The sequence below is a fragment of the Passer domesticus genome, chromosome 1, assembly GCF_036417665.1.
Source record: "Passer domesticus isolate bPasDom1 chromosome 1, bPasDom1.hap1, whole genome shotgun sequence".
In the NCBI taxonomy this organism is placed as follows: Eukaryota; Metazoa; Chordata; class Aves; order Passeriformes; family Passeridae; genus Passer; species Passer domesticus.
The window spans coordinates 111049164-111076836 of NC_087474.1; the positions used below are offsets into that span (position 1 = coordinate 111049164).

At 40.2% G+C, this 27673-nt stretch overlaps 1 long non-coding RNA gene across 1 annotated transcript; it reads right to left on the bottom strand.

Moving 5' to 3' along the window:
• Positions 1–557: 557 nt before the first annotated feature.
• On the bottom strand, positions 558–26929 carry LOC135289188 (uncharacterized). The gene is made up of 7 exons (XR_010351976.1): positions 26838–26929; positions 25149–25343; positions 17814–17914; positions 17283–17315; positions 13169–13296; positions 5503–5628; positions 558–1797 (listed from the first exon to the last, which is right to left on the bottom strand). It is a non-coding gene; the product is annotated as an uncharacterized LOC135289188 (long non-coding RNA).
• Between the last annotated feature and the right edge of the window lie 744 nt (positions 26930–27673).

Below are 27673 nucleotides of genomic sequence, written 5' to 3' on the forward strand. Positions count from 1 at the left end.
TAAATAACCTTGCCAACATAGGCTTGAAAGCATAACGTGTAAATGAACGACTATGGGAAGGGAAAGGATGTTAAACCACTCTTTCAAAGTCTTAGAGTGTGTGTCAAACTGTGGTTCAAGAAAGACCTTTCATAAAGATAAGAGAATATCCACCAAAGAGATACTTTTTTCTGGACAGCCAGACATTTCTGATTAAAAGCTACAATTGAGAAATGCTAAACATAACCTTGAAAAAGAGTACTGCTTCATATCTGATAACATGACAGTTTGTGCAGATTTTTAATCCAATATATCATGTATATGAAATAATAATAATAAAAGCATAGATGATTTTGAGTTCATCTGCATCCAGTGTTATTGTTGTTATGGTTTGTACTGTCAAGATAAAGCAGAAACAAATGGTTGCCCAAGTGCTTAGTATCCTTTGGAGAGCTAAAGAACAATTTTCTGAAGATGGAGAGTAGGATAGATTGGAGTGAGGTAAAAACACACCTGCTTCCGTTCTTTTTGTTGATCCAAAGCTTCTGTTGATTCAAAGGATAAAAGAAGTCCCCCGATGAGATGTGCCAAGAGACACTTTTAATCTTTTTTGCTGGTGAGCGAGAGATTCTACTGCCAATGCTTGCAGTATGAACTTCATTCAGTGTTTATTGTGTGAAGGGACAAGGTGAAGGGGTAGCTTTTCCTGCATCCCTCAGACTTAAATAGAGGGGTGAGAAATAGAAACCTTAGGAAAAGGACATAGAAGAGATACAAGTACAAATTCATAGGATCAAAATGGTGCTGACATATTTGGATCTCAGAAGATCCTTATTTTTCATTTTTAATGTGTTTGATCTCCTAAAGAATGACTGCTTTATTGCAAATTAAAACTCAGTGTTGTGAAAAAGCAGCTTTCAAAATGCCAGCTGATGAAACACTAGTGAAGCAGGGACCTGGGGCAGCTTCATCCTAAATTCAGGGCAGAATGAAGTTCAAACACACCAGCTGGTAATTTTCATATCACCTGCCTGGTCACATAAAGGAAATTAATGGCTTCTTGTGACTCTCTTCTGTGGAGGACAGTAGCTGCATTTCCTTCAGTTTCCAGGGAGGTTAACTTGTGTGCTCATACAAACACTCAACTGAAGTGCGGTGTGGTAGAAAGGGAAATTCGTGCAGAATCTAGATAGCTGTTATGCATTCTAATCTACTTGACCTGACTGTGGCAGGAATCAAACAACAACAACAACAAAAAGCACCAAGCAATGAAAAAAGAATCTCTTTGAACTAGCACCCAACCCAAAAACTCTCCAGGCTTTCTCTCTGAAGCCGTTCTGCCCGTCCTTCTATACCTATCATATGTATTCTTTGTTAGTCTGTTCTTTGCTTCCTCCCTTTTTTCAGCATCTCTTTTCTTGCAGCAGTTTCTCCTGCAGATACATAATATTTCCAGCAGAATAAGAAGAGTTGAGGCAGTTCTGCTCCTCCTGGGTGCTTGTGCTCGTCTTTGAGATGGAAGTGAAACTGCTACAGTTGCAGCTCCCCCATATGTGAGAGAAATCAGAGCCACTCGTTTTCTTGCAACTGTATCGAAACAGATAATTATAATTCCCCCAGCTGCTGGTTTCTGTGTGGTTTAACCAAGTGTTTAATAACACAAGTATTTCACTTTTACCACTTTGGGCTCAAAATGCTGACAATTCCAGAGAATGGTAAAGTCTTATTGCATTTGACTTTGTCAAAACTCTTGCTGCAAACCTCTGTATGATGCACAGAGCTGCTTTGCATTTGGGAGACTGCCCCAAGCACTTTATCCTAGGAAGAAGAAAATAAAGAAAAAAAAATAATCAGATACCAGAAAAAACACCAAATATTTCAAAACAATATAGTCAATACATTATTGAGTGGCTTTGCTATTAGAGCTGGTTGGTCAACTAAGTCACCTCTTGTCAAAGCAGCCTCCTGAAAGATTTGGACATATAATTTCCTCAATGAATTTTTTTTTCCCCTGAAAAGTATTTCACCCACATATTGTTGTATCAGGCTCCAATGTGGACTTCTGCATGGTATTGCATTAGAAGTAGGCCCTCACAGTTGATGAAAAATTAGACTTACTGAAATTTCTGTTATCTCAGTATGCTCCATAAACTCTTGTTTGCAAGGTACACTTGGACCAGGGCTCTTGATGTAATTTGCATCTGAACATCCTGTTTTCTGAGTTAGTTTTGTACATTACACCCAGTGGTATTTTCTCTCATCTTTCAAAAAGGCTTTGCAGCCCAAAAATGTCCAGGAGTTTTACAATCATCTTATAACTTAATCTCCCCAGTTCCTCATTGCACTGCTCTCTTGAAGTATCATGTCTCAGCTTATATCCTTCCAACTCTGGATGAATGAACAACACTAAACATCAGAGGAAGGCAAATACTGTAATGCTTTTATGAATATTCATCTGTATGTTGAAAGGAACTCTGAATTTTCTTGGTTTTAATTTTCACGCCGTAAATTTTCTCACAAGTAATATCTGTACAGAAATATTTGCCGAAGCAGCATATACCATTATAATAGCATCAAATACTACTAGAATGTTAAAATTCAAATGAATAATTGATATTCACATCAAAAAACTAAATCAAAGAATTATCCAATTGAGGCAAGAAGGCACGCCTTGTGATCTCTGTGTTAAATTGGATCAGACTGAATTTCTCCTTTGAAAAGCTGCAATAAGCTTCTTGTGAATGGGCCTGAACTTGAGTTTCACTCAATGTAAATCATTCTGAATGACAAACAGTCTTGCAAAAACATGTTTATATACAATTTCCAAATGGAAAAGAGGCAAATGCATTGAACAAGTATTCACCCTGAAATATTCTCCCAGCTGAGCTCTTAGATAAGTTACTGTCAGCAATCCAGCATGGTGCTTTCCCTTTGCATTCCCTTGCTCTTAAATTATGCCAGTTTCAGGAGCAAAAGACTGTGCATTGACCCTGGCATGTCAATCTTCTTCTCTGTGCAGAAAACTACCTCAGAATCAATGGACTATCCTTATTTAAAATACTCTTTCACTCCCTGGCCAAAGTGTGCCCACGTAGGAGTTAAATTACCCACGAGCATTCTTTCTTCACCCACTGACCTACATTGCTATGACCATTAGCTAAGGTGATGCCTTGTTGGTATTTGTGCTCCAGTAAATGAGCATTCCCAGGGCTAAAATACCCTTTATCAAGGCATTAAAAGAAAGCAGCAGTATGCATTCGAGTGGTCACCAGCAAGAAAACAACCCAGTTCTTTCCTATAGAAGATTTTACAAAATGAAATGCTGAGTGAGTGGGAAAAAAGGACAATCCCCAGATGAGCTAGCACTGCTTTATTCCTCTCCAGGGAGAGACAGGGAAAGTCCATTATAAGGGGGGCACAAGAAAGGTCCAACACAACGTGGCACTCCTGGGGTTTGTCTGGCTGGTTTCTTCAGTCAAAAGACAGCAAAGCCTTGCAGGTTGTTCATCAGCTTGCTCATGTATTTTGGATCATTAATATACACTTACAGATACTCTTTAATGAAGTAGGCTCATGAGAAGATGCAAAAATTGAAAGGATTGTACTGCTGGAGGTCCTGGGGAGCACCCCTCCATCTGTCAGCTGCAACAGGAGGGTTGGATTGCAGCCAGATCATACTTGGTCACCTCAAGACAGATACAATCTAGTGTGCTTTCTTTTCTCCTGGAGAAAGGAAAGCTGAGGGAGCAGCCCTGCAGACCTGTTTATGAGACAAGGGAAGCGATGCCAGGCTGCTCTGGGCAATCAGGCAAGTCAATTGCTTCCCCCAGCTTGGCAGGGCTAACTGAGAGGGCAGGTGGAAAGGATGGGAATCCTAGTGATGAGATCAAGAAAGCTGCATCTGGAAGAGGCCAAAATGCCAGCAGGCATGGCAATAGGAGAAGTGACTCCTGGGGGGTGATATTATATGTACAGGGAAATTCTCAGAGTGGGGGGAAAAACATCTGTCAAGCAGCAAGGGGATTAAAGACCTATTCAGATCATGTTGTTTTTTAGAAATAGAAGACAACCAGGTAAAAATCCCCTGTTGTAAAACACCAATAATAATTCCAAAGATTATGGAACACCTCACCCTTATCCTAGTGGCAGCTCAGGGATGACATCTAAGTCCCCAGCACCACGTGTGGCCCAGATGAGAAAGGTGTGGAGAAAAAGCAATGCTGTGCTCCCCTGATTATGTGATCCCCTAGCACAGTGTGAGTGTTCCTGGAGCTGTAGCCTCTGTGGCTCCTTGAGTGCTCACCCTAATCCTGAAGGCAGCTTGTGGGTAGAGGTTGAGTCCCCAGCATTACGGGTGGCCCAGATGAAGAGCCATCCTGCAGTGTGAGGTAGGCTCACTTTATGTGCCTTGAGGTCTGAGAGCACTTGTTAAAATAATGGACTGTTTGATCAGACTTCTCATGTTTTTTACACCATGAGCTGGAAGTTGATTAAGGAATCTTGTTATTCTTTGGGTTACTCCATATCCTTTTTGGTGCATAAGTATGAGAATCCTGTCATATTCCTTGGCTTTTTTAACTTTTTACATTAACAATATCTTACATGTAATAGTAATCCTATGTTGAAATTCAGATTCAAGGCTTATGTCTCTCTAACCTTTATGTCTCCCCATGAGCTGTGTGGTATCAGGCTTGTTCATGAATCAGTGTCATAACACTTACAAAAATCTGTCTTTGCTGTCACCTTTTTTGCTTTTTTTATCTCGTAATATTTGAGCTAAGAGGAGAGCAGAAAAATAGCAATACAAAAAATCCTGAACTAAAAACTCATAGCACCCTATGATTTGGAGAGAGACCTTTCAAACATCAGTCTTTGCTTGCTGCATCTCTACATGTGTAGAATTGTGAACAACCTCAGCATTCCCAAATGAGATAATCCAAGACACTGGTGACACTTTGCTGCAGCTTTATAACACAACCCCCTTGGAAGTATTCAATGCATAGAGGTGTTATTGAGCAGCATATTCTGGGAATTATTTAATCTTCCTACACAAAGGCAAAGCTTTTTATCAGCTCAGACCCATCCATTATCCATTTCTGTAAGACAATACCTTTCTGCCTAGGTATTGCTTTCTGAAACCCTGGCCATATTGTACAAAACAATAAACACCGGAGCTATCACTGAAAAGCATCTTTCCTGGCTTAGCCAGCAAAGCTTCTCCTCTGGGGAAATGTGTGCAGACAGGATGCTCCTCCTTTTCCTTCCCACTGACCTCCAAGTCAGCAGCTGTCTGGGGACAAGGGGCCTCCCTGAGTATTGTGGTTGCTGTTCAGATGCCTTTAAAGGCCATGATTGGTCCATCTAAGGGCAAGTAGGATATTTCATAGGGTTTTTGTCACCATGAAAATTCCAGATTATTTCCTCCTCTGCAAAAATATTATTGCAGTTTGAAACAACAACACAACAACAACAACAAATCACACACACACAAAAAAATATATAATCCCTTTCTTATTTGTTTACCTGTTGGCTGTCATGTATACAGGAACAGGCAATGTGGTCCCTGAACTAGCTCTAGCTCTTCCAGTATCAGGACATCAGTATTCAGGAGTCCAACTGCTGCTGTCTGCAAATCTGTGTAGATGAATGCTGTCCAAAATGTACAATTTAGACTTAAACATTAAATTCTATTTACTGTGTAATTAAAAGTAAGTCTTCAACAACAACAAAAAAAGAAAAATATGGATCTGCAAATATGAGCACATATTAGCTTCTGTATTCAATATGCTAGAAAAAGAGATTTTTATGCAGTTTGTATCTCTGACATTCTCCTATTTTGCATATATTTCCTCTCCACACATGTTTCTGGATTTTAAAAAGTTGATTTTTCAGGCTGGATCTTAAGTTGCAGCTCACTTGAGTGAGCTATAAAAGCTTTGTCCGAAATTCAACAAAGTTGATGCCAAAGATTAAGCAACTAAAGCAAAGACTCTTCCTTCCTGATGGGCAAGGCACCTTAGCTTGACTTCATACATATAGGTACACACACCCATACCCAAAAGAGCACTTGTGATTCTGCTGTGAAGATTGGTCTGCAGTGAGATGAAGGTCTTCAATAAAGTTTTATGTTTATAACCTTGCTGAGTGTACCTCTGTCATATTTATATTACTTTTTTTTGACACATGTTAAGCTTTCTTTAGTTTGGGTGTATTTTGCTAATTAGGTTAAATGCTCTGCTAAATGAACACAGTAAAATATGCTGGCTGCACAAATGACAGAGGAAGATCAGCAGTGGTATTTGTTGTGCTGCTAAAGCACTCCCTTGGTCTGGAGAGAGGAATTGAGAAAAGACGTGTCATGCACTAGCATTAAAAACATTTCAGCACCTGGAAGATTTGGAGGCCAGCCCAGGATAAGAGTGGGACCTCTAGGAACTTGAACTTCATGCTGATGGAACTTGAGGAGCATCTTGACAGTGATGGAAATGAACCCTAGACTGAAAGCTGAAGTGGAGAGGAGCAGTTAAATTAATGCAGCAGCTATGCAAGGCACAGAGCATCGCTGGAGCCAACTGCGTCACAACTCAGATCGCTTGTGAAGGCAAGCCACCAGCAGTGCCGCTCCCGTTCTGGCAGATGGATGCCTGGGCAAGAAACCTGCATCCATTGAAATATTCTGTGTGCTGGAAAGCTGACCTGCCTCCTCAGAGCGCACTGCGTAGGACATGGTGCTACCTGAAGCGTGTGTTCTATCTGAAGCAAGTTCATGTGCAAGGAACAAACAAAAACTATAGATAAACTGGAAAATGGAGTCCCAGGAGGAGCTGTATGCCCACATAGTTTTGTACGAAGCAGGGGAAAGAAAAAGTATGTATTGATTTTCAATATAGCATTTTGACGATAATAAGAGCCTTTCTGTGGGTAGCCACTGCATTGGCTTAGCACAGGAAATTAAATCAGTTTGATCTGACTGATAGGAAGCCTGACCAGCCTGCAATTTTCTCTAGGCATCAACCTACCACCTGGTTCTGCCCCAGATATCACACTGCAGCTGCTAGCCCACTCCTCTGGACATGGGGTGCACCTGGATCATTGCCTTCTGGCTCTTCACTAATTAATTCCTTCTTGTCCTGGATAGAGGCAAACCGCTCATTTGCCCAAGAGCAATTCACAAGCATAATGATCTTGTTACTGCCTGTTGGTCATTAACTGGGGCCTGCACGCTTTGCCTGGTGCCCACAGCCAAAGCACACACGTGCACACACTCACATGGACAAGAACCTGTTTGAGTTGTCGTCTTCCAGTGGCTAAAGGGAGCAAAGGAATTGATTTCTCCTCACATCACCTCACATATGCAATGGACATATGCAACCTTTTGAGGTTCCTTTTCAACCAGCAGGCAGATGGGGGTCACTCTTTCTGTGACCTCTTAGAGGAGTGACTGATCTAATTGGTTCCCTCATCCATCAAAGATGATGAATTTTATAGGTCTTTAGTTCTTGGTGGTGCAAACACAGGGGAACTTGGTCAGGCACATATCTGATGTATTTGTGAAGGTGAAAAAACTGAGAAGCAGTCAGAGTATCCACTGAACTACTAATGAAGTATGACCACATGCAACCCTGTATGACCTACAGGCTCATCTTAGGTCATTATGAAATTTTAGCACCCAGTCAGGAAGAGAGGATGGATGCATGGCTTTCTATAGATAGAAACTGCTACTTTGGGTCCCTTTGGCTACCGTCTGGCCTGATGTTATGAAATTTAACTTTACAGATTCAGATATATTTTGCATTTCCTTGGGTCAAGTCTGAATTTAATCTGCAGAGGAGAAAAAAAAAAAAAAAGCAGAAGCAAGACAATTATTTAGGAAACTGAAAATGCCAAGGGAGCTCTTGGACGCTATGTTTCTCTTCCCCATCTTACTGCATGCAAATAACAGCTTTCCTCACAATTTTTGACAGAAAGTATTTAGAGCACTCATTTTGACTTCCTGATTTGAGTGTGTGCTTGACTCTGTGCAAGTGGCTACAGTTACCAAAAGCGCTGAAACAGAATGCTGTGCCTCAACATGAATATTCAAGTTCTTTCAGGAGGACACTGCTAAGATCATTACAATTGCTAATTATAAAAGTGGTAGCCAAAACTCCCGCTTCCTTCTATTATTCTTACATCCTGCAGATGTCCTGATTTAGCCAGTTAATCATCAGATTCTCTTGGGAATCATCTGGTCGTTCAGTCTTGTGTTTCTTATTTTTGAAAAAAGAAGCACTTTGAATTTTTTAGTGTGATGCATCTTATTTTCTCAAATATTTTGATTAATTACTTACATATTGTATGTGATGTTGCATTTCTTAGATACTGTTCTTGGCATGTCTGAGCGCACTTAAAGGGTCTCTGAGCCACATTTTAGTTCCTGGGAAACAGCACATGTTCCTTCAGTCAAAGCAGACATTTCATTTTGCCTTCAATCATTATACCACCTGCTCACCCTCAGCCACAGCAGCTCTTTCAACAGCTCTGTCATGCAGCTTCTGTAAGTTTTGTTTACATCTGAAAACATTGCTCCTGTGTGGCAGCACTTGTGAGACCTGTATCAAGCCCTGTGTTGTGCTTGTGGACTGCTGTGATGCCCTTCTCTGCAGGAGCACCTTGTGAAATTATGTTTTCAGGAGTAGTCAGCAGAGTGAATGGCTGGCCAGAGTTCTCTGGCTCTTCCACACTTTTGTGCTACCTGTCAGCTCTAGATGTCTGAAAGCCTCCTCATCTTTTTCACATGCTTTGATTTTCCCACAGCTAATGAGATGGCATGGGGCTGCCACACCATAATCAGCAAGGAAAGAATATGAAGGGAGGAAAGGCCACCCATTAGGAAACCAGAACCCCAAGGCCTAGGAACACAAATCCACTGTGTTCCACCTACTGTCGCAAGAGGCTATATTTGTAAATCATTTATGCTGTATTATGTTTGCAACGCACTGGTGCTGTGGTATTCACTGCATGGCATAGTCTGACACTGTGGAAACTCACATCCTTTGAAAAGTCCACTAATGGAGAATGGGAATAGAGATAATTACAAGAGTTGGCAGAGCTAAACCATCAGATCACAATAGCAAATTTGGCCAGTGAATTGATTGGCAGTACGAGAGACTCTTCTCTACCAGAACAAGTTCTATTTTTTTCCTCCTTCTGTCTTTCCAACTGAGCTCAGCTCCATGGTTGCAACAGAGACCACAGATTGTTCTCTATGCCTAACTCATCTCTTTTGTGTTGATTTTCTTCTCAGTCAATTTTCTTTTCAGCAAACAGTGCAAAAGTTGTGTTTATTTCTTCTGTGTGGGTTAATGTATCTGAAGATAAATTCTCTCTTTGCTTCTGCACATGCACAACCTCTGTGCTGCATTACCACTGAGGATTCAAGTCCCAAAGTGTGTGCGTAAGGGTGCAAAGCAAAAATCTCATCATGTTCATGTTATTTGCTGATTTTTCAGTCAAGCCTAAAACTACTGACAGGTCACCTTCCTGAAGCACTGGAGCTCACTGCTCAGGAGTCAGCCCCAGGGACACACTCCAAACTCTTCAGAAGTGATAGCCAAAGCCATGGGAAGAGAGGATGCATGAAAATGGAAGAGGAATGTGAAAAGAGTAGCGGGGAGGGAAAGAAGAGAAGTAGCTCTAAAGGACCTTATAAAAAAGATTTCATACAAAGAGAGCATTAGAGAATGAAGAGATGCCAGCCAGACTTTTTATTTTCTTTTTTTCTATATGGATGAGTCCAGAAGAAAAATACAAAAGCATATATTTTGAATGGCTGATATTAGTCTGGAGTCCACAATACCCAGCTGTTGGGATGTTGTTTCCCATGTCTTTGTGAATTTATGATGCCATTGTAGAGAACAGATACTGAAACCTCAAAGCAGTGGGAGTTTCCCCTTGCTGCCATCTTGCACTTCATCAGCTCATCTGCATCAGTGTGAAACTCTGCCTGTGGGGTTCAGCAGCAGGCAATGTCTGCCTTGTGATGGAGGAGATAACTGCATGAAGAACCTTCCATACCCTGCCCAAGGCCATCCAGCACACGGATGGTGCAGCCCTCACCCTGCACCTCTCAAGCACCTTTTCTGTGTCTGAACCTCAGGAACAGCCTTCCTCTCCCAGACCCATGTGGGAACCCCACGTTGCCACATCTTCATGGGTGCAGAATATCTGAAGCAACAGAGTGAGCTGCTGGGCGATGCCCCACGTGGAAAGTCAGTCTTTCCATCCCCTGTTGCTTTATTCAGGAATACTGAGGGCTGGAAACAAACAAATAGGCAAGGAGTGGGTGTTTACCATGTCCTGTGAGCTCCAGTCTGCTGGCCAGTATAACAACAGGTGTTTGAGCTGCTCATAGTTTTCCTGCCAGGCAGAAGAGGCTTGGCAGCCACCCAGCATACATCCTCTCCTGCTGGACTGTTTGCTCCTACACTGACCATTCTATGCATTTCTTTCAACCTCGCTTTTGTGCAGCAGTTCACATCTGTGCTCTGCAAAATCAAAACCTTGGATGGTTTTCTAAATCTTGATTGAATTCATTAGCCCAGATTCTTCTCCTAGTTACTTGAGGCAAATCCAGATGTTCTCCCAGGTCTACCTGAGGGGAAAACTTTGTTGATAATGTTTTTTAGCCTCTTTCTTTTGCTATAAACAATGCCCTTGGAACAGTTCCAAGCTGCTTTGTGAACTTATTTTTCCTCATTTGAAAGGACTGAATAAACTGAACAACTTGGCGGTGCATTAAAGCTTGTTTGAAACCACACACAAAAGAATTTGTGCAGCTCAAATGCCAGAGAAATGTGTTCACATGTGATTGAACATCATAGCCCAAGATTAGAAAATCTAGCAAGAAGCTATGGGGGATTAAGAGCATGCTCTTGTGAAAACCTTGATAACTTCGGATCAAAGTCAAGGCAATGAGGTAACCAGATGAGACTAGTTTGCCGAATTCTATCACTCTACCACAAAATAAGCAACGTAAAAAGAAGATTTTACTCATTTCATATCCACTCTTATACTGCATCTAGTCATGAATATAAATTTTTAAAGCCTTGCAGTATTAAAGCTATATATTTGTGTCAGCAAATTGAATGCAATCTGTTTTGTAAATATTAGGAACTCTAAACCCTTGGGCCAAATTCTGCAATGAGATGCACAAATACAACTCTGATAGTCTTCAGCTAAACATATGCATGAAACAACAGAAAGCATAATTTGACTGAGCCAAATCCATTCTTTTTAGCAATATAAAACATTGGGAAAATATATTGGGCGTAAATAGGGCTAAATCTTGGATGCATTTTTATAATTGAGATAATAACACAACCACCTATGTTACTGTAATTTAAAAATATGTTATCAAAAAAGAGCAGAATTAGAGATGTTTCTTGTAGAGTCTAATTGAAATGTTATCCTTCATGATGAGATGCTGAGTCTTTAAAGAAAACTTTAGCACCTTTGTTCCTACCATTGCCAAGAGTTCTGTGCATTTTGACAGAGTGGAACTGGAAAGCAGTAAGGCATCAAATAGATCTCAAAAACTACTTTTTCTTGTTCACTCCACCAGAAGTTTGAATCTGTGAGATCAGCTTGATTCATGTGTGATTCTGTAGTTACTCCTCACTAGTAGGGTTAATGATGAGTTTAAAATTTTCGCCCACCATATAATGAAAAAACAAAAATGATATATTCCTCCTCTGAAAATTTTCTTACAGTTAAGTGCCTTCATAAAATGGAGCTGGAGCTTGTTGTTCTAGAGACACACTTCTAGTCTCATGATATTTAGAAAAACTTGTCTCTCTATGACCATTCCATACTTTTCTAGTTCTCTGAGTCTCTAGAAAAATATCAGTTCCAGAAAAATAACTGAATACTCAAGACGAAATTTAGCAAGCAAGCCATCTTCCATACTTGTCCTCTGCCCTCCATTCTAACAGAGCATTCTGGTCCACGGTTCTTAGGAAACAAAATCAAGCATCAAGTTCTGTTTTACAATGATCCTGAACTGCGTGATTTGCTCTTTGGCACAGGTTTGAAGACAGGATTACTTAGAATTTTTAAAAATTTCTTATTCAAGGAGAAAGATTCCCTTTATATTGACTCATTTTGCTGTTTGTAAAACTAACATGTGGATCTAGAATCTGATTTTAAAAACTGTGGTCAGGAGTTTTCTGATCTAGGGCTGGGGAAGGGGTTCATCTCCTTTTATCTCTGTGATTTATACCGCTTTGTTGCAAGGAAAATAAAGTGTTATTACAATTCAATGTGTGTTACTACTCTCTGAGGAAAGGGCAACCTATTATGAAAAAGGCACAAAACTCAATGTAATTTGAAAATAACACAGCATAACTGATATTTCTTTAGAATAGGCTTATATGGAAGGGAACCAGAGGTTAATTGTGCAAAATAGTATTACTGCACATCTAAATGCCATTTCTAAATGTTATAGTACATTAAAGTATACTGAAGTGAATTAATAGTCCTAGCAGTGGTGATAAGCATGAGTGGATTTGAGGAGGTATTCTGCAGCTGCTTTCTGTCAAATCTAAGTAATATTACGGAAACAAGGAACTCTGCTTTTGACCAGAGTTAATGAGACATTAGCAGTGAATAAAACTACTTAAAACCAAAACTTTCATATTATATTTTAGCAAAATATTGCCAAACAATTTTTTCAGTAGTGACGGAATGACCCTGCAGAGAAATTTGGAAAGTCTGTGTAGTGTTTGGGTTGCTTTCTAATTTAAGGTGTCACTGACAGGGTTACCTCATGCTATGTAAATGTCCATCCAGCCTAGCTTGGTGCAGCCTAATGATCTTTCCACACTTTGACATCACTGTCAAGGGTGCAGATTGGTGTAGTATTCCCCAGATGTCTGGACTGATATTCAGCCAAAGTCAAGCCAGTGCCACTGAAGCTGAACAAATAATTCTTGCCAATGGTCACATCAAATCAACAGCTTTCAGGTGAGGTGCTATGGGAAACAGCGAATGGTGACTGAATGTCTGTCCTGAGAGCCCTGTAGCTTTCAGTGTCACCTGGCTCGTTATGGTAGAGGTCACCCTTAAGGGAACTAACTCTGTGCTGTGAAATGGTAAGTGGACTTTTCTGATCATTTTTCTAAGGTGCCCATAGGACTCAGATGCCACTTACCTATTTCTTTCTGAAAAACACATGCTCTGCTTTTGAAAAGTCTCCCCTGGAAAGATGCCAGAAATGTATTGGAAATTCTACCATTCCACAGCCCTTCCATAGCACCAATGCTCTTTGCTGCCAGAGATCTGAGGGAAGGACAGAGGCAAAGGGCTGTTAATGGAATGTGTAGTGTTTTGGGATGTGTAAGATTGTATTTATAAACCAGATCTACAGAAAAACAGATTAGAAGAGTGCCAACAAAAGAAGCAATGTTCCAGGTGGCTACACTGCCTGCTCTCTGTGAGAGAGATGCAATTCACTCTGCTGCTCAGTGCAGTTCAGAGCTATGTGCATCTGAACAGGGTTAAAGTTTCTAGAGATACTGAATAGAAGCATCACAAAACTATCTAGTGCAGGAATAACACATTCTGCTGAAAGAAAAACTTATTTGAAGATTGGTGTGCAAGTTACCACTGAATGATTGCAGGGAGAAACTTAAATTTCTCTGAGCTTCTCTTGCATCTCTTAAGGAAAATTCTCTCAAGTAATGAGAGACAATAATTTCCTGGGACTTTCATGTATGTACTGATGTATTATTGCCTTAAGCAGAAAGGCACGGCATAAATAACTGCATTACAATGCAATGCACACTCTAGAGTGTTGTAATCACAGATACAATTGTAACAGCAGGTCTATGTTGTCCCGTTAAATAGAGATCTGTAATTCAGACCATGCAGAATTGAGTGTGGTTTGTATCTCTCAGGATCATAAATCTAAGGTGGGAGTTTTACACTGCAACTTCCTCCGCTACGGTGATTGCCGTCAGCTGCAAGGATAAGCTCCCACATCAATTCAGTGCTAATAGGACTCCCTGGGTATCACCACCCAAGTATCTCTGGCCAATTAAAGTTTTTCACTTAGTCAATACAGCATGAATATTCTTTAATACCAATTAACACAATCCATTCATGGATTTTTCATTTTTTTCATGGTAGTTTTACAATTATACAATTGCATTTGCACAATTGGAATACATATGGTACAGAGAAAACCCCACAGCCTGAATGAAACATCATCTTGTTCTTGAAATAGCATCCTGATATTTTTACATGTGATGTTCTATCAGAGAATGACAGAAAGCTCCAGGATAGTTGTTCAATTAAATTTCTTGTTTTCATTTCAGAAACACTGCAGACATATATTTTAGATAGTTCTGCTGTGCTATATTACTCAGAGCAAAATGTATTATTAAGGTTATTTAAAGAAAGTATCTCTTCCCTTTAAGCTGGTGGTACTGGTGGTACTGGGAGGGTTTGGGGGTATTTTTTCAGCCCCTACAATATAACTTCCCCCAAACCAGATTGTAATTGCAGTGTAAAGGAGAAGAAACAGATTTATGGTTTGACGACAGTGAAGGCAATAATCCTAACAAATAGAGGACAGAGCCTAATAAAAAACAGTTATGATTTTTGCCTTGTCCCTGACTATGTAATTTCCTTGTTCTATCTGTGGGAGGACACACATTGCCTGAGCTGCTCCTGAGGCTCTCCAAAGTCATCTTTCACTCTTACATTTCAGCAGCAAGCACTCACAGCAAACTTTCATTCTGTATAACAGCTATGTATTACCTAAGAAACATCAGCTGCAAGATTGTTCAGTGTGATTCTTGGAACATAAAAATGATTGTTTTTCATTGAAATGTTCTGGTACAATTTAACCCAGTGAGACCAGCAAATAGCAAGTGTCTGAAATAAATAATTTTCAGATGACAGGAGAAAAGTACCGGGAATTAGGAATCAGAGAATATTTGTTCTTGCTCTGCCACTGGCAGCCTATAGGACTTTGGTCAAACTGCTTTCTTTCTCATGTTTTCCTTCCCTGTTCTCACTACTTCAATTACAAGCTTTCTGTTTGAGTTTGCACAGACGATAGCACAGTGCAATTCCATCCAGCAAAGGGCACATTTACAAAACTAGGCAGGCTTCCTCTCATTAACTTTACCAGTCCTGTGTTGTCGTGGGGTTTGCTGGGGTTTTTTAAGGATGAACATCAGCTGCTGAAACCATATATTTTTGTTCTGGGTAAAAGGAATTTTCTGGGTTTTGAGCCTGCTGTGGGTGCAGAAAGAGGCATGTGGACAGGGATGCTCACAGCCCCTGCGCAAGCAGCTGGGAGTAGCTGGTGGCAGCAACTGGCACTTATTCCTCCTCAAGATAGTTCCTTGCCCTGGACACTCTTCACCACAGCCAAGAGGGAGTTCCTTCACCTGACTTCAAGAAAACACTGCTTACGTGGCTTAGACATAATTCAGACATGAATTTGGTAGAAGAATTACAAGGAGGGTAGAAAACAGCAAAGACGTAAAGTCTCCCTCACGCTCAGATTGCACTGGGATTTGTAGCCAGATAGGTTTTCAGCCTGCTGCAGTCACTAGCACATTTTGAGACCTCAGGTAATTTTCATCTATCACTGGATTGATTGAGACAGGGTGAATTTTTCTGCCTTTTCAAGGAACCCGGCTGGGTCACTAGAAATGGTAAGTTCAGACTGGCCCATTTCAGCAGGTGACAGAAAGTCACTTTAGACACTTATCTGACGACAATCTCATACCTTGCTTGATAAAGTCAAATCAGATCAGAGCACAGCAGAAAGCAGAGTTCCTACTAGATCAGTAGAAGGGAAAAATCTACTTTTCTAGGCCTTTAGTCTCTGCATAATCAGACTTTAGGCTGGGGAGTAGTGATGGAAAGGATTGAGGGAGGAGAACTCTGCAGGGCAGGGAGCTGGCACAGAGTGGGGTGGCAGGGAAGGAGGAAAGAGCCTTCCAGCAGGTGAAAACAATTAGGGAAGAAACTGTGACCTATCCTGCACAAGTTATTAACACTTTTTCCCAGATGGCTTTTATTAATAAAATTGTGGCCTAATTATGCCACAACACTTGAATTTTGTTTTACTTTCTGTGCTTCTGGGACAGGAAGCAAAATATATTCAGGAGAAATGAGAAGATGATCCTGGAGACAAAAATCCCTGGCACTTTTAAGGGTTTTTTTAAAAGATATGTTATCCAATAGAGTAGCAATTTTGCTCATGGGAAAGCAGACAAAATTGCAAAACATGGAGACAGAGACTAGAAAAAAAGAAGAAACAGAATTAAAGAAGGAACAGAAATGAAGGACACAGTGCAGCTTTTTAAATTGTAAGGGAAAAACATTATTGTCAAATACCATGCATAACATGTATGAACAAAGAATACTTTCTAAATCCTGTACAGAAGCATGAAGGGTATAGAAAAGTCTGCCAATATAGCCTTTCCTAAAAGATCCATCCATCCAGGGCAAAATTATGCAAGCAGCCTCACAAAAGCCCGCTCTACAGAGGCCAGTTTGCCCCCCTCCTGTCCTCTGGTGTTACTAGAACAAGAAGAAAACCTGGGAAAAAAAGTGGCTTTTTTTGTTCTCAGCCGTGCAGTACACAGGCCTTAATTTATGAAGACTCATTCTGAATAGTCCTGCTGTAACCTCAGTGTACCGGCCAAAAGCTGAGAAAGTTTGAAAACCCTGCAGGCTGAAGACATCCTCTTGTTTTTTCATTCTCTTTATTTTTAGTTTTCAGGTTGCTTTTAAAAAGCCTTGTGTTACTATGGTTATAATTGTGATGGTCAGAGGATATGGGTGAGCTAAAATTTGCAGGTCTTTACTGGTAAAACTAACACAATGGGAAAAGGAGAAAGTCTTCCTGGTGTACAACCCCTACCTATGTACTTTTTCTGACCATAGAGGTTGGTCTAATAAAAGATTCTACTCCCACTCACAAACCTATCTCCCTGGCAAAAGGATTGTAATTCATTTACAGCTGTTATATTACTATTTATTTTAATGCTGGATCAATCCTGAATGATGTGCCTCTGTATTTGATAGTCTGAATTTGAACCACTAAAGGCAATTTGTGACATAACTCACTCAGGCTTTTTTTTTCCTTTTTTGGTCCCAAATGTATAGCTTAACTCACTTAATCGGAAAGTGCATTGATAGAACCCATTGCAGCTTTAATACTTGAAGAAGCATTAGCAATTTAGGAAAAGGTAGTAGATAAAAACAGTGGAAATTTTAGAAAATGTTAATCTCTTCCTTACCGAAATATACTTGCCTTGCCTGAGGCATCTTTCCTAGAGAAAAAAAAAGGAAAAAAACCCAAGCTGCATTAAGATTTAACTGCAGGATTGAATTTAATTTTGTTTTATCACATTTGTACACAGGAAATGTATAAGAATAACTAGTTCTTCCTGCAAAAGGTATCATGAGAGAATTTTCTGACATGTTTGTAATTGTTTATGCAAAGAATGTGATGGAGAATGCTGTGTCCCAGCAGTTGTAAGCAGTGCTAAAATCCAGTATAAAATAAACTATTGCTAGTTAAAGCGTTTGAGAAGACCGACCTACAGCACATTCACTGCTGCTTGTGCAAGAACAGCTCCTCTGTGAACATGAAAGAAGAAATTTGCTCATCTATAGTGCATAGTTATAAATTATTTACATTTGGGCTGGAATGATGTCCCAATTTGGTTTTATCAGAGTATTAAGAATGTTTTTGATATTGGCTAAGTAATGAAAAGTAATGAAAATCAACAATATTAAGGACATAGCAATACCTCCTAAGTACTTACTGCTACACTAGATGGGTACCTTGGCAGACATGGATAATGGAGAGAAAGACTTTTCAGATTTGGCTGTCATTTTCTTGTATCAGCTTACCTTCTAAACCTGTCTGGAAAAGAGAGGGAATAAACTGCTGTTTAACATGCATGCAAGAAAATTTGTTCTGCTGCTTATGGCCATGAAAAATTGAAGGATTTCTTTTGGGTTTATTATTAGCATAATCAGAAACATTGCACTCCATCATTTTGTGATCATAATCCTTGTTGTTACAGGGGGGAAATAGACAGAAGGAGAAATCCTTTGTTCACTTCTACTGGGACAAAACCAAAATAATCATGTTCATAACAGATTTACTCTGGACTTTACATCAGGGTAAATGAAATCTGAAAACATTGCAAACATATGTATTATGGACAGTAATGGGTGCCAAGTGTAGAAAATGCATCATTACCACTTGAACTCAGTTTTACCTTTCACAGTATTACTGGGATGCTTTTTTGCCCATGTCAGCTGATCAAAAGGCTAACATCCTGTAGAAAAAACCCCAACAAAGTGAATTTTATATAACCGATTTCTTTAAAACCTTGGATTTCCAGATTTCATGCTCCATCCAGTGTGATTTCTTATGAGATCCAAAATCCAGTACCTTTTAAATTGACAATATTATAGCTGAAGCAAAAGTTAAATAGAGCTCCTAGGACTGGATTAGCATTTTTTCTGGCAAAGAGGTAAAATTATATTAACAGATTTTTCCCAAGGACTCTGATACGTGTGCTTAGGGATCAGGCAGTCTGAGAAGCAGTCAGAACCTCCAGAGAAGTGATTCGTCATCGCCTGGGTGGTGCTAAATGTACCAGCTTGTTTAAATAGCAAATGATTTTAAATATGAAAGGAAGCTTCCTTCAAGAATTGTTATACTGAGCATCACAAAATTGCTGTGGATTTTTTTTTTCCCAGAGAGCTAACCTCCATCTGTTTCTGAAAGAGCTTAGCATTCATGAAGTAAGAAATTATATTTCAGAGCATAGCTCTTTATCACTCACCAGTTAATAGGGCTAAGAAAAGATTTGAGTAGATTCTTCAGACTGCAATGCAAGCTCTGAGGAAACAAAAGGAACTGCCTGGAGATGTTGTGAAGGCACAGTTATTTGGTTACAACTTAACCTCTTGCAATCAGAAAGCAACAAAAGGACCCACAACATTTAGGTCATTACAGAAAATGCTGGCATTTGGCTCATCATATTTCAACTGAGTTCTGAAATCTGAAATGCTGTTAGGCAAGCAACACACTGGAAGGAGCACAAAGAGAGAAAGCACTGAAAAGTGCAAGAGGCCAATAGCAAAGAACACATTTTAGAGAACGTACAGTTTTCAGTTCCATCCTCTGGAAGCTGGAGAGTAAAAGGAAGCAGTGATTGTTTAGCATGTCCTCGACCAAGATATTTTGAGGACTCAGGATTCTTCTCTGTGTGTGCCTGAAAGCACTGGAGAATTTAACTTTAGCACCCAGCTCCTTTTTATGCCTCTTATTGATTGTTGTTGCAATGTTGATGGTTGGTTACTGAATATTCATGGTTTATAGGGGGCAATGCCCACCTTCTCTGTTACCTGACAGTCTGAGCAAACTGCTGCTTAGCAAAACTCTCCTCTGTCCTGCTAGAGATTGTTATCAAACACATCCCCTCAGTTTTCTTCAGGTTCTGTACCTCAGTAAACACAATTGAAGGAAGGCCATACAGTGGATAACTATTCAGTGCATCTTGCTTATCCAGCCCTCCATTTGATAGTTTTATGTGTTGGGTGGATGGTCTGAATCTTGAATAGACCATAGAACTATTATTTTCTGAATAACTTCTTCAAAAATATATTTTGATTAAGGCAAAGAAAAGTCTCTTTTCAATAGCTGAATTCAGTAACAGAAATATTTCCTCCCTCCCACTCCCAAAATCAAGCTTCAGGCATAAAAAACCATGAAAAGATCAAAAAGTTAAAAGCAAGTGAAAACCTGTATCTGATAATAGACAATTTTCAGTGTAGCTGTCACTCCTGGTAATATGTGAATCCTTTTGTAAATACTCCCACACCTCTCCAGAACGTACATAAATGAATACCACATATAGCAAATAATCACATATGTTGCAACCATGACAGTTTTATTAGTGCTAATAATGCTATTTTATACACTCACAAAACATATGGCAAGTTCATGCTTTTAAATTCGCTTAATCTCTCTTGTTTGACAGTGCTGTACTTGCCCTGAATTTCCAGAAGAATTTATTGAAGTTTGAATCTCCCACCTTCAGGGCAATCACTTACAAGTGCCCCGGAGGGGCTGGGTATTTAGCAATAGATCAGCATTTCTAGGGGCAGCTCTTCCAAGGTGTCTCACTTCTGAGAAAGCAAATCCTCACACACACATAGCACTGCAGCAGCATAAGCACAGCTGTGGCACAATTCAGCTGAAACGGGCAGAAAGGATGCATTTAAGGAGACACAATACATTTCTCTGGTTGACTTGGCATAACCTGATGCGATTTTCCTTTCAATTTGCTGCAGTCCCACGTGTAAGTCAAATGGAGCAGTAACACATGTACACACAGCATCTGTAACAGCAAACTTGCTTGGACACCGCTGGTTTGTGGGAGGGGGGGAGGGAGGTTCTTTGGTAGTTTGGGTGTGGTTTTTAATATGCAGCCTTTGCTGTGACTTTAAGTGGCATCATTTATTTAACTTTTAATTGGGAGTTTTTTGACCTGATTATGTCCTTATGGTTTGGCTGAAATGTGTTCCTGGAACAGCAGGAATGTTTTCCCGTTCTTAGTAAATTGAGAGCAAATAGAAGACAAGGTGGGATTTTTGGAGGTTATAAAAACTTGTTGCTGCATGCCATCCTTTTACTGCTAGCATTCCTGATGCCCCTAAACCCTCTGCCTGCACTGCCCACGCCCAATTTGAAGGCACACTGGAAAGTCTCATCTTTCAGTCTAAAATAGCATCAGTCTTTTCCATTGCAAAAGTGATCAGGAAGATAAAACCATTACAAAAATCAGTTCAGTAGGGTTAAGCGAGTGTCACTCAGCTTTCAAATACCACATTGTGAGGGTCACATAAATGAAGGGAGAGGAGGAAGTTTGTTCCCTCAGTGTTGAAATACCCACGTTCCTGCATTAGCGATGGACAGGAATCCATGTCCACTGGGGAGAGGCAGCTGTTATATGGTTATAGTCAGCAAACAGCACTCCAGAGCAGTTATTAGAAATACTTGCCTAGCAATCTTGGTGACTTAACCAATTTAGCAAAGATCTTAAACCTGATTCTGGACACAAGCAAACAAAAAACCCTTTAACTCACTTATGTGCACAGAGTGGAAAAAAAGGGGAAATACAGCCTTGTATACTGACCTGGTACACTCAGTACGATTAGTGCAGAAATCAAGCAGCCTACACTGAACAATTCTGTTCTTTTGGGATCTGCAGAAATGGCTGAGAGCAGAATCATCCTCCTCCTCAGCCATCCAGAGTGTTTGGCAAAGCAGCATTGCTGCTAATGGTGTTTGATTTCTAATACCTTTTAACTTAGTAAGAATGGGGAAACCTCTAGAGACGGCAGTAAAAGTTTCTGAAATGTGGGTGATAAAGGTGCTGAAGTCTGTAGATACAAATGGTTTTGAATGAGGGACGCTGAAAACAGGAACAATATCAGCTGAGCCTGCTTTGGGAGTTCTTAAATTATACTTTGTGAGGAAGAAGAAAGGAGAAAGCTTATTTTATGCAAAATCAGAAGAAAGCTTTAGACATTTGATTTTTCAAAACTAAACCTTATTATTATTATTATTATACAGTTAAAAGCTGAAAATGATAACTTCTAAGAAACTTTTTTCCCTGCTAACCAACACAAAACTGAAAAAATTGACTAAATTTAAAATCCCTCTGTATCCAATGCTAAAAGCTTTGAATAGACTAGTAAGAATAACTAAAAAATAGTTTTGCACTAAAGAATAAAAGAATAATTTTTGCAATTCAGCATATTTAGATAGTTACAAGAAACAGAAAATATGTAGAGAGAGAATGAGAGAAGTGTGAGCACACATGCAAATGCATGTATGGGTATATGCATGTGTGTGTGCATGCAGAATGAATTAGGAATACACAAAAAATGCAACATACAACTGGCCTTACTGCTGCAATCTCAATAGTTGAGGCAGTTGGAATTGTCAGATTTTAGCTGCCTCTTCTGAATTCCTTTTTTTCCACAATTACCTCATCTTTTATTTTAGTCAGGAGGGAACTTTCGTGCTTATTTTCTTGGAAAATACCAAAATGCACACAAGCATGTCCATAATTAATTAGCATTACCACTGTTATTGTTACCACTATGTATCTGATAAACAGGTATTCTTCTCAAATGAATGCAGAAGTAAGTTTGCTTATAATCATAAAAATTTTATAAATCATAAAGATGGTGGAAACACTTCCATGGATTTCCTGCTAGAAGTGTAGCAATAAAACAGCAACCGTCACCACCAAATCAAAGAAAAAATAGCTCAGATAAATTCATATTTCACTGCATTTTGTTGATGTTAAGAAGTCTAACTGAAATGAACTGGTGGTTCTGGGGGTTGACAACATTTAACCTGCTCTGAATCATGTTCATCACCATCCTGACTGACTAACACCGTGAGAAAGCTCATATCTAGAGCCAAATTAGGGAGAGGCATCAACGCACTGTAGGTCATTGCTGACGCTCTCATGCCAGGTTCCACAAGCAGGAGAAATGGTTTGCCAGAAGAATTCTAAAGTTTAACAGCAGATGCAAAGTCTTTCCCCAGATGGAGTAATCCTATGGTGTAACACAGGCTTGGGACTGGTGAAAAGGCAGTTCTGCAGAAAATCTCTTGAGGCCTTTGGAGATGGCAAATTGCACAGGAGTCAGCAATGCACCCTTGCAGCAGTGCAGGTGAACTGGGCTGCTTTAGCCCAGGCATAGCCAGCGAGCTGGGAAAAATAATTATTCCCACAGCACTGGAGGGGCTTCTTAGGAAATACTGCACTGATTGCAGGGACACCCAGCTCAAGAGAGACATGGACAAGCTGGACCAGGTTTAGTGGAGGACCATCACATTGCTTGGCAGCTGGGAACATGACAAGTGTGGAAAGGGAGCTGGGGGTTGAAGGAGAGGAAGCCAAGTGGAGTGGTATCTACCTTCCACTGCCTAAGGTAGAGTTACAGAGAGGGGAATCCAAGCCCCTCCCAGAGGCACAAAGACAAATAGAATAACAAGTTTACACCCAGGAAAATCTGGACTGGATATTAGAAACGTTTTTCTGTGCAGAAAAATGGCTTAAGTCTTGAAGCCAAGAAAGTTGGTGGAAACTCTATCACTGGGGATTTTAAAGTTTGACAGGTAAAGGCCCTGAGCAGCCCTAATTGGACTTTGAAATCACTTCTGCTTTGTAGCAAGAATGTGGACTGGTTGACCTCCAAAAATCCCTTCTGACAGAACCTTCCTATGTTACTATTCTTCTTTGAAATGCTTTATTCACATGGGTAATTTAACTGACCAGAAAGAAAGAAAAGCAAAAGTTTACAAATCCTATAAAACTGAGCACAACTAATTAGAATTATAAAACAGTTTCTATAAGCCTGTCCTAAACTCCTGATTCATATCCATATAGCTAGTTTAGCCAATGCAAGAACTCCAAAGACTAGTAGATTATGATTCACACACAGGAAGGAAGTTTAAAGTAAAGGTATGGTGTGGGTTAGTCCAAGCACCGGGGGGCAGGAGCCATTTATATTTTCTGCCCTGTCACTTTCTGGAGGTTGGTTAAATGCAGTGTCTGAGCGCAGGTTTGCATCCTGACAGTTTGGCTTGGGGCATGAAAAATTCGAGCCCTAATTCCACTTTGAAATACAGTGAGCCTGTAGGCTCTCAGTGGAATAAGCATGTGGATCTGGGATATGAGAAGAGACTCGCCTATGCCAAGAGACAGAGCAGAGTTTTCCAAGTAGAGCTCTGCCTTAGGTCTACTGTTCTTGAGACAGGAGAAGTGGATGAAGAGCACTTGTATTTCTCTCCTCACAGGAGAAAAACAGCCTAACACCAGCTGAAAGTGGGTATGGACAGACTTTTTTTCAGAAAGAGCTGGGCAAGGCAGAGGACACTTATTGTCTCTTTATACATTAGTACCAGTTAGCGAGCTCTTCGGGGAAGAAAATGTTTGCTCAAAAGCTATTCACCCTATCCCACCCCTAAGCCTGAAGAGTGTCTAATGTCTTAGGACAGTCTGCAGCTTTGTGAGGGCAGGAGAAAGTGAAAGGGAGGCATTCCCAGCTCCGCTGCAAGAGTTCTTCAACTGAATACAATTCTTTATTTTTATTTTAAAGGGAAGAGGGTTGGTCACTTCTCAGAGGCTTATGTTTCGCAATTACACTTACACAATTCTGATAAAGACTGGCTCTTTGGCCCTACCTTACATTTTTTCACTGGGTAACTACTTACTCAAAGACATATGCAAGCCAGAGAGCATTAGAGATGTGTTTCACTTGTAAGAGGGATGTTCACAGAAATCAGCAACCCCAAGCTCAAGTATGCAGGGAACATTATGGAGTACCAGCAACCTCATCCTTGCATGATCCCGTGGCCACTGTGGGCCATGAGGGGCAGGAGGAGGAGGTCATTAATTTCACAAGTACTGCCAAACTTTTTCTTCATGGTTGCTTCTTCAGTGCAGGGCACAAGGGAACGTGCAGCACTGATTGAACATGTAAGTAGTGACTATGCTACAAAGAGGGGTGGGAGTAATAGTTCCTGAATAGTTCCCTACTAAAGATGAGCTAGAGTGTTTTTGCTTTTTTGCTTGTAAACCTTTGCCTGTGGTAACAGTATTAATGAGTAGCTTAGTGTTCTGTGGCTGTCTTCTATTTTGGCAGTGACAGCATAAACCAGAATTAGTTCTTCTCAGGAAATGTTAGTTTTATCTCTGGACGTCTCTACATACCTATCTCCAGAGTGTTTTAGTTTTTTTTATTTTGACTAAATTATAGCCTCATTCCACTTTATCTACTAGACAGCATATTCACTTATGTAGCAAACTGAACAGAGAAATACTGTTCCTGTTACCAGACACTTGATCTATTAATGCCCTATGACCTCAATAATAAATTACTCCAGATTTGTGGTAACAAATATCTGCTTGGGCTGACTACATAAAAAATACTGATTTGCCCCTTTGCAAGGGCCTTATGCAACATTGCCAAATATATTGCATGCTCGTTACAAATTCAGAAGTATTTATTGATTGATGAAAAGCCAGAACCTAAAGTGTTAACAATGAACTTACCTGAAATGAGGGTCTTTTTTTCCAAGAAATATGGTCCGCAATGACTGCTTGAGAGACAGGAGTGAAATCCATGCAGTCTTAAATTTCCATTCACATGAAAGTAGGTCCTTACTTCCAGACTTCTATCAAATCTGCTTATGTTCTTCAAAACATGGTGTACCACATCTTTTCTTTCACAGAGGTGAAGCCCTGAGCCTATCAAATGAGGCAGAATGTGAGTTAAGATAAGCAAGGATATATTTTTAAAACTCATTTCGCCAATGGTCTTCAAGCTGTAACTTGCCCCAGTTACTCTGACAACTTCAATCAACCTGGAAGTTCATTATTTCTTTTCAATTTATAAAGCCTGCATTCATATTATAAAGCAGAAGATAATCCTTATGAGTTAAGATAAATCCATAGGCAGTGCTCACTTTAGTTCTAATTAGAATCTGCACGTTTGTTATGGAAAATGCAAGTTGTATGACTTAATCTTTCATATTGACAACACTGACCATATTATTTCTGTATTATAAGTTTGCCTCTCACATATATAGCAATATAAAAAGGATTATTAACTTAAATCCTGTATTACAAACACTGATCCATACAGTGAAGCAATTACATTACAGCAGTTTAATATATAGAGGCATAGAGATCTTTCTACCAGTCAATAGCAATTTAGCCATTAACTTAAATGAAAGCAAGATTAGGTCTAAAAGAGGTAAAAGGCATTTTTTATAGTTACAGTTAATGACAATGTCAAAGTAAAAATAATGAGTCAAATAATTCATTGTGTACAACTGCCACTGCTGTCTAAAAAAAACCCATTCAAACAAAACCTCTTATTATTAATGGCATTTATATCATCAATCAGAACATTTATAACATCTGGAGGTAATAATTGCTTCAGCTTGGTTCTAAACTTTATCTTGGATTTAAGTCCAAGTAGTAATTACCAGGGGCTCACATTCATCAGATCCTCAGAGACATCAAAACTCTGCAAGGTGCTGGGACTTGTGACTATCAACTCCCCACACGTGAGGAGCTTGATGGTCTCTGAAAGCACCAGATGCCATTAGCTGGAGTGACTGTCTTACACGACCTGGAGTACTCTCTAATTCTAATTAAAAGAGGTAATTCTTCTCAATTTACATGCACACACACACACATATGTGTATATATATATATATATATATATATATGTGTGTGTGTATATATGTATATGTATATGGTATATGGGGGTCCTGGCTGATGGCAAGTTGAACATGAGTCAGCAGTGCCCTGGCAGCCAGGAGGGCCAACCCTGTCGTGGGGTGCATCAGGCACAGCATTGACAGCCAGGCAAGGGGGGGGAGTGTCCTGCTCTGCTCTGAGCTGGGGCAGCCTCACTGTGAGTGCTGGGGGCAGTTTTGGGAGCCATAATACAAGATATAAAATTATGAGAAAGCATCCAAAGGAAGGCAATGAGGACAGTGAAGGCCTTGAGGGGAAGCTGCATGAGGAGTGGCTGAGGTCACTTGGTCTGTTCAGCCTGGAGAAGAGGAGGCTGAGGACAGACCTCCTCGTGGTCTGCAGCTTCCTCGTGAGGGGCAGAGGAGGGGCAGGCACTGATCTCTGCTCTGTGGTGACCAGTGACAGGACCAGAAAGAATGGCAGAAAGCTGAGTCAGGGGATGTTTACATTGAATATTAGGAAAAGGTTCTTCACCAAGAGCTTGGTGTGTTGAAACAGGCTCCCCAGGGAAGTGGTCACAGCACCAAGCTCGACAGTGCTCAAGAAGGGTTTAGATAATGCACTTGGGCACATGGTGTGATTCTTGGGCCTGCCCTGTGCAGAGCAGAGAGGTAGATTTCAATGATCCCTGTGGGAGTCTTCCAAATCAGGATATTTATGATTCTATTATATACTTCAGGCTGAAAGCTCTCACCTTGAAGACTGGAAACTGAGGATCAATTCTCTCCTCTGTGGTGACCCTGATAAAGGAATGACTGGCCTAGCTCATAAACGAGCTAATAAACTAGTCAGGGTGGCAGGTCCCTGTCCAATTGCTGTTGAAGCAATTCTATCACACGCATAAAAAAATGAAGAGGTGAAAAGCGAGCACAAAAGATCCTACCTGTACATGCAGAAGACCTATATGGTCAGCCATAAGTCAGGTGAAGGAAGTTTTTTCTAATGACTCTCACAGATGTGTGAAACTCTTGAACGAGAAGAAATGTCTTTACCAACAAGTGCTAAGGCTTTCCAGCTTTGCTTCTCCTTAGCTTTTGCAGGCAATCAGCTTAAATTAAGCATGTAGCAGCATTCTCTGTGGTATGAAAAATTGGAATATTGATTTTCACTGGCTATGGCAGAGAAATGAAGTTGTTTTTCTCATAGTTGGTACTCTAACTTCTGCATGGTGTTAGACTTTCTAATCACATCAGGGCTCTTGACAATGTGAATACAGGTTTCTGTATTCAAATAGAGGCTCCACCTCTACATGAGGTAAACCCGTGCAATTTTGCACTTAAATTACTTGTAAAATCTGTTAGCTGCCTAGA